The sequence below is a fragment of the Sinocyclocheilus anshuiensis genome, unplaced genomic scaffold, assembly GCF_001515605.1.
Source record: "Sinocyclocheilus anshuiensis isolate Anshui unplaced genomic scaffold, SAMN03320099.WGS_v1.1 scaffold285, whole genome shotgun sequence".
Taxonomy (NCBI): Eukaryota; Metazoa; Chordata; class Actinopteri; order Cypriniformes; family Cyprinidae; genus Sinocyclocheilus; species Sinocyclocheilus anshuiensis.
This window is the reverse complement of record NW_015539825.1, coordinates 278,399-286,012: the sequence shown is the minus strand read 5'-3', so window position 1 is coordinate 286,012 and position 7,614 is coordinate 278,399. Positions and strand designations below refer to the sequence as shown.

Genomic DNA, 7,614 nt, shown 5'->3' with positions numbered 1-7,614 from the left:
ATCCGTCTTAAAAAAAAAACAGCAGTTAAAACTTTGAGGGAATTAAAGCCTCTGAGATGTATAAAGAAAGTGGAAACTATTCTTTCTTCTTTTTTTTTTCTTTTGTCTGAGCGGTAGGTCTGTGGAAACGAGTCCAGATAATTTAATTTAAATTAAATTAGTGTAGGTCTGCATATGACCTATAAATTTACATAATTGTTGAATACAGTATTAGCTGGGTCTTCAATTTTTGCTTCACTTCAATGAAAGAGATAACGATAGATATTCTTTCTTATTTTTTTTAACATACACATTTTAAATCCTAAAGTTACACTCCGTAATTTTTATTTCAACATGTAGTACATGTCAGTAGATAACATGTTATGAATATTTTTTGTTAGTTTAAAATCCGGCCATCATTTTTTAATGTTTTTATTTCACTGCTTATGCAAACAATAAGTGCATAGTGCTGCTAATTTTATTTATTGGCTTTTGTCATAAAACTTGGTAAAATGATTTCAGTGTGTGTATCAGTACTTCTTTAATATTTCCAGCACATTTTAACAATGCCGTTAAAATTAATTCATTTAAATTAATTTAATTTATCCTAATCAAATTACCGATCTATTTTTTGTTAGTTTAAAATCCGGCCATCATTTTTTAATGTTTTTATTTCACTGCTTATGCAAACAATAAGTGCATAGTGCTGCTAATTTTATTTATTGGCTTTTGTCATAAAACTTGGTAAAATGATTTCAGTGTGTGTATCAGTACTTCTTTAATATTTCCAGCACATTTTAACAATGCCGTTAAAATTAATTCATTTAAACTTTTATTTTGATGGGTTGCCGTGAGGAACTTGCAGCTGCTGTGTGATATGATGGCAGTTTTGTCAAATTAAACTGTAAAATGCTAATGAAGTGACTCTCAGAGCAGCTGGAGATTATATTCGTGTATTCATATCATCATAGTGAGACGACAGAGGCTGAAAACACCGCGAGCATCGTCCGCACTTTAGTAAGTGTGTAGTAAACAAAACAGTGCGTTGCACCATCCGCCATTCATTCATTAATTCATTAATTGCGGAAATCATGTAGCTTTTACGAGTGATGTCAAATGCTTCCACAGATTTGTAGTATTACTATAGAATTTTACCTGAGCATTGCAAATCACGCATATTGCTTTGTTCGTGGTTCTTGTCAACGGCTTTCCATTGTAACATTGCGTAAGGGTGACATCTAGTGGAGAAGACTAATGATAAGATTCACATTAATCAGATCTTGTTTTAAATGTTTGCTGAAATAAATACAGGAAAAGATTGATTTGTGGCTTTTGAGAATCGATATCGAATCAATGTCATTTAAATAAACGATTAATGGAAAAATCGATTTTTTTTTGCCCAGCTCTAGCTGTGTATAACAGTTTGGATTGATATTTAAGAGATTCAAGTATTGTATAACATTGGTAGCTCTCAGCCGCTTTCATTTTTAAAAAGTAGCTCCCGAATGAAATAAGGTTGGAGATCCCTGATGTAAAGTAAAGGTAGTGTAATTGTAATGTTTGAAGTGTGTAGGGTTCACTAACAATAACAATGTCAGTAACACCTGATGTACTTGTTACATCACAAGAAGTATGGCATCTACGCTAATATTAGTCTGTTTCATTCTTATTCCGAGGTCACCGTAGCCACCCGGACCCAGTCTGTATCCAGATCAGATGGTCACTGCAGTCACCCGGATCCAGTCCATATCCAGTCCAGATGGTGGAGACAACTCTATAGCCCTGAATGTCAGCAGAGATCATGTAAACTAGATGAGCCCCAAAGACAAATACCCAGTGAAGGCCTCATCAACTGTACGGCCATTGGCACAAAACCTCAGCAAAGACCACGATGAAAAACACCATGTTGGTTCATCTGACCAGAGGAGGACTGGCCCCCTGACTGATCCTGCTTTCTACCAAGGTTTTTTCTCCATTGGGGACACCTAATTTTTGGGAATATTAACGACTTGATTGCAGAGACACTATTTGAAGAGAACTGAACTGAGCTGGATGATGATGACATCACTGAATCAACGATGAACTGACTTTAACTGAAATATTGACTATTTACTTTTGTCCTCTTTTCAGAGCTGCTTTACTGCATAACTGAATTTTGTTTGCATTATTGACACTATTTTGCTTCTTAACAATGTAAAGCTGCTTTAACACACTCTGTATTGTATTGTATTGTCCTGTTTTCGCAGGTTGCTCTGCCTTAATTGGACGTGCCATCAGCGTGCGTGGTGATAGGTGGCGAGGAGCATCGGCATCTTTTAAAAGAAGAATGATGAGCAACACCCGGACGGGGGGGGGGACACACAGAATCTGTGTCGTTCATCTTGTTGGACGTTGTTGGGATGGTGTTATCATATCTTGCTTGTAAGATTAGTTAAATTGTGTGAACCATGGAAATGTTTACTGTTTAGTAACGTACGTTTGTTTCTTTCTTTTCCCCCCAATTGAGTGTTACTGACCATTTATGTTAAGCTTGGCTTATGAACGCTGTAGTGCCATTTATTTTTGATATGCTTTTCTCCTGTTTTTGGATTAGTTAAGGAGTAAGGGAAGTGCACCTGTACATCTGTGGCAGGATGATGCCCTGAAACATGACAATACATTATCTGTTGAGTTTAAATGTATTTTGCAACAATATAGGCTGTCCAATGCAATCTTGGGCTTACTGAGAGGTTGTACCTGGTTTTGCAGATAAGACACCTGCAGATGGTGCAGAAACATGGCTTAGGAAATTGAAGGATGGACAGTAAAAGACATCAGTACTTTCAGCAGACGGAAAGCTTGTGACAGTGACTGTTTAAATATTACATGTCTTGAACATAAAAAACAATTTCACAGGAAACATTTTGGTAAATAAAAAGTGAGCAGCACAAGTGCAGGAAACATTTGAACTTATACTCTAAAACAAGGCCAACACAGATGAAAGCACAACCACTGAATATTTTTGTAAAACATGTTGTTATACTTACAGGAACAGCAGGGAGGAAAGCCATAATATACAGCTGTGCAATCCTGAAAAAGGAGGCATAATGGAGCCTTCAGCATAACAGTCTTTGAACAGTGTGATACCCAAAAAACAGGATAATTGACAATTTCCATAAATAGGATGGAACTGGGTGTCCTATTATTTTTTTTAAGCATTAGAGGCACAAATCTAATTTTTGTTCTATTACCTTTTGTAAGCATTAGAGGCACAAATCTAATTTTTTTTTGTCTGAGCAATTAGATATCCTGTGTGGGAAAAAATTTAGCATTACAATTATGTACTTAAATGTGCTTTATTTTCCATACAACTAGGTGCTACTTCACACTAGAAGTTATTTTTTTAACACAAATCATTTCACTCAGTTTTATGTTAAGCCAGAGACAATACCACAATTTAATCACTTAGTTTTTGTATGTGTTGTCACATGACAGAGGGTTTCAGCTGTCAACAACATTATATGAGAATAACACTAGATTAAAATGTAATGCAAATCTTTTTTTTTCCTGATGCTATAAAGTTTTCTTTACATTGATATTTAAAATGATAATTTTTTTAAAAATAGGATGCAGTTTAAATAATACCTTTTGTTGGAAACATTTGTTTTAGAAATCATTTCCATATAACTTATTCAGCACTTAAGTAAAACATTGTGTATACTTTCATTCCAAGAATTTTGAACTTCTTGAAATTCTTGAGTAGGCCCCCCACTGTCCAAAGCCTCTTCCATCAGCCCAGCATCATCTGTGAATTTCACCATCAAGCTGCAGGTGGGGTCAAATGAGGATCGCCTGAAACCTCTTAAGGCACCATCCCAGACATTCTCCTGGTTAATGTTAAATCTGCTACAGGATGTTTTGTTAAGATTATGTGCCAGATTTGACACTATGTCTGCAGCTGTCAGCCCATCACTGTAAAATAATAATAAAAAAAAAACAGTCCACAAACAGCAAAAACTATTAACACTGCAGCTTCTTATTTTTGTGAATTAATAAACCATGATATATTTTTTTTAGTATTTTATGGGCCCTTTATAATGAGTAAGCTATACAACACTGCTCAAAAATAATAAGCATAATTTGGACATCACAACTTTAGTAACAGATTTTGAGAGTCCTCCCACAAAGTCACATTTTTCTGGTAAAGAACAAGGTGCTAATAGTACTTCTTATGTGATAGTACCTGTCTTTCTCTGGCAGTTTCTCAACTTCCTCAAAATCCGAGGAACTGCTGTCGATGGTGATAGGTACATAGATATGTGTATATGTACTGTGGAAGGGAGGTACAAGAACAACAATAACACAATTAATCCATAAAGTATTCTGAAAAAAGATGTTTTGTTGTTTTGGCTGTAGTCCAGTACTTTAGTCCAACAGGTTTATTTCAAATCCAGTGAAAAATTATGTAAAATCATTTCTTATGACTGACCTGTAGAAGGTCAGTAGTTACAGTCACTTGACTTCAGTTGAGTTCACCCACTGAGGTGGTCATCTGTTTGGGTCTTGTTGCACTCTTGGCCTGTAGCATCGACAACACCACACAGCACAATAAGAACTTAGAATAATAATCACAGAAATACCCAGAAAATAAACAAATTCTGGCTTATTATATTACAGAATATGACATACTTGCCCATTAGATGACTGGGTTGTTGTGGCTGACCTAAAACATACAAACAATTTAGTAGAAATTGTATTACAGATAACATAAAATGCTTCCTATATAGCAATTTTAAAAATGAATGCATTAAAACATACTGACATTCAGCTTGCACAGCGACAAAAAAAAATGTGTCAGCAGAAATTTAACTTACCGATGTCTATGCTCTGGTGTACTGCTTTCGGGACTTGACCAAAGCTGCCAAGTGTAAACATAAAATCCTAAACTTATTCATAGCCTTAACACTGTATATGCTTTTCTATTTCTAATGGTTGGCAAGTACAGGAGATTATATTGCATTATAGTTGTACTGTAAGCACAAACATGCTGAACACCTAAATTCCTGAGATGCATCTACCACTGTGTCAGAAAGAGGTGACATATTGGGTTGCGCCCTAACAACAACTTCATCATCATCATCTTCTGAAACCGAGACATCTTCCTGACCTCACAAAAGACTTTGTGATCAATCTCTATTTCCAATTACATGTCCAGTATTGTTAAATATGTAGGCTGTAACTATTTGTAATCCCACAAAGCACTTAAAAAACTTAGTTTTTAGTTTAAATGCACATAAATTATATAAAAACATGCTATTTCAATACTTACTTGGTCAAGGTTTGCTTTAGTTTGTCTCTTGACCCTTTTAGTAATTCAAAGTAATTTGTTTCTAAGCAACTGCAATAGTGTTTCAAAGCAAGCATTTGTGCATTGCTGAACCAAAAGCTTGAAGTAGCAGATTAGCTTACACTTTCTGCTTAACTCATTTGAATGAACATCATAAAGTGGTGTCTCTCTTTGGTTTATTAACTGACATTCAGCTATTATAGAACTGCAAAAAAAAAAAAAAAGTCCTATTAAACAAATGCCACCGTAATGCTTCAATATTGAACAAAAAGAAAGAACTGTATCGGCTCAGGCTTTTAGACATCAGATCCTCAACAGTTTTTCATACTGCAGTGCATGATGGGAGTTTTTACTATGGTGTTACCCAGCATGCATTGCAGCATGAAGCATTTTGTTGATTGTCACCATTGTTGAGATTCATATGCTGGTTCTTGATGTCTGTGTGTGTCTAAATAGTAGAGGAGATATATTTTTTTTAATACATTACATATATAAAAAAATTCATTCACTATAACTATTAGAGCATCACTTTGCTTGCATGCTGTAGTTTCAAAGGGTTGATAAAGCAAAACCTAAACATACAATCAAAAAAAGTTATTTTGGATGTATTCAGGACAGCTCATGATGACTAACTCATCATATAAAACATCATATAAAATAGCTGCTCACTGTACAGCACTAAGCTCTCTATCATTGTAACATGAAGTGTTACAGAGAGCGATCTAATACAAGTCAAGGGTCGTAATTATCTCATTAACTTTAACTCTTTGAGGACTTGGGATTTGACTTGAGACTTGCTTGTGACTTGAAAGGAATGACTTGGTTCCACCTCTGGTGAAATCAGCTGTCTGAGTTCATGGGTGGAATAAACATATGGCAGGACTTTTACTTTCTGACCCCTGGGGTGTATTCCAGAAAGTGGGTTTTGTTGGAAACTCAGTTTGTTAACCCCAGAAAAGGGAAACTCAGGGTTTTCTGTTCCAATAAAAGACAAAACTAAACCTTTCGGTAAGTTACCATACAACGTCGTTACCAACCAACATACTTCAACGATTCGGTGTTTCCCGAAACCATAGTTCAAACGAACATTCGCAAACTGCATCGCAAACTCTTCACCTCTGGTTAGAGGCATAGGTCGTTGTTAGTTTGCTGTGTTGACGTCATTGATTGCGCCGCACCTGGGGTGTGTTCTATTTAGAGTTATCGACCCTATGCCCTATTCCTTTCGAAGACTTCACCATCCACTTTGAGTGATTTGGAAGAGTTAAAGTTGTGGTGCTTAGATCTCACCTAATTCGCCTGTAAATATTTTTTTTATTACAAATTCAGTTTGAAACTATATAGCAGCGTGGCCGTCGCAATTATTCTCCCTTCGAAGTGCCCTCTGAAAGCATTAATCATGCCGATTGGAACGCAGCCTTAGTTTCGTTTGTGCGAAGAAAAGGTGAGTTTGTCAAGTGAGTATCTTTGTTAAAACATTCATGTTACATTCCACTCTTCGGTCTAGGGGTTACAGAGCGGCAGTAACAAAGTTAAAAAAATTTTTTTCAATAAATTAATGATGAGATGTCTCCTTTTCCTCTATCCCAGCTCTTGTCACTTTCACCACTGATATTTCTAATAAAGGCTCACACAAAACCCTCTATTTAACACCATAACCAGAAATATACTTAAGCATTTTTATTAAGGGCTTAAAATAAACCCAAAAGAATATATACAGAAAATATACAAATATCAGGGCAATTAATCAACTGAAATAACCAAGGCGTCAGGAGACAGCAAATGCCAAAATAACAAACAAAACAGTCTTTCTAAAAGTTATAACAAAATAACTTACCTGGCAAAAGAAAACAAAATTAAATACAATAATCTTACCTCTCTCCCTGGCTAAAGAAAAACAGGTGAAAAATGTAGAAGGGGATAAACCCAAATAAATCGGTGCCCATCTCCCTACACTGTTTGACAGAACTAGACTCACACAGAATCTTAACAGCAACATCCTTGTAACCACACTTTAGGTTAACATTTCACAAACTGCTTAACAGCAAATAACACAACCACGTCGCTGGGATAGCGGATAAGGGACTCCTCGTGAGCGGTGTCTCTCTGCTGCTTTATATCTGTTGCACGCTGCCGCTAGTTGCAATTAGCTGCGGATGATTTGGAGAGCTGCTTGGGAGAAGAGAGAGAGAGAAAAAGAGAGAAAGGAGGAGAGAAAAACATGTGACCATATCCCAACATACACAATTACATAACGGGACGTAACACCCCACCATTAAAATCATAAACAACAAATGTGGTTTATAATA

General features: G+C 35.9%; 1 long non-coding RNA gene across 1 annotated transcript; it reads right to left on the bottom strand.

Annotated features, from left to right (window-relative positions):
* Positions 1 to 4,468: 4,468 nt before the first annotated feature.
* Positions 4,469 to 5,165, bottom strand: LOC107684206 (uncharacterized). Its single transcript, XR_001633829.1, has 4 exons — positions 5,037 to 5,165; positions 4,833 to 4,876; positions 4,648 to 4,681; positions 4,469 to 4,537 (listed from the first exon to the last, which is right to left on the bottom strand). It is a non-coding gene; the product is annotated as an uncharacterized LOC107684206 (long non-coding RNA).
* Between the last annotated feature and the right edge of the window lie 2,449 nt (positions 5,166 to 7,614).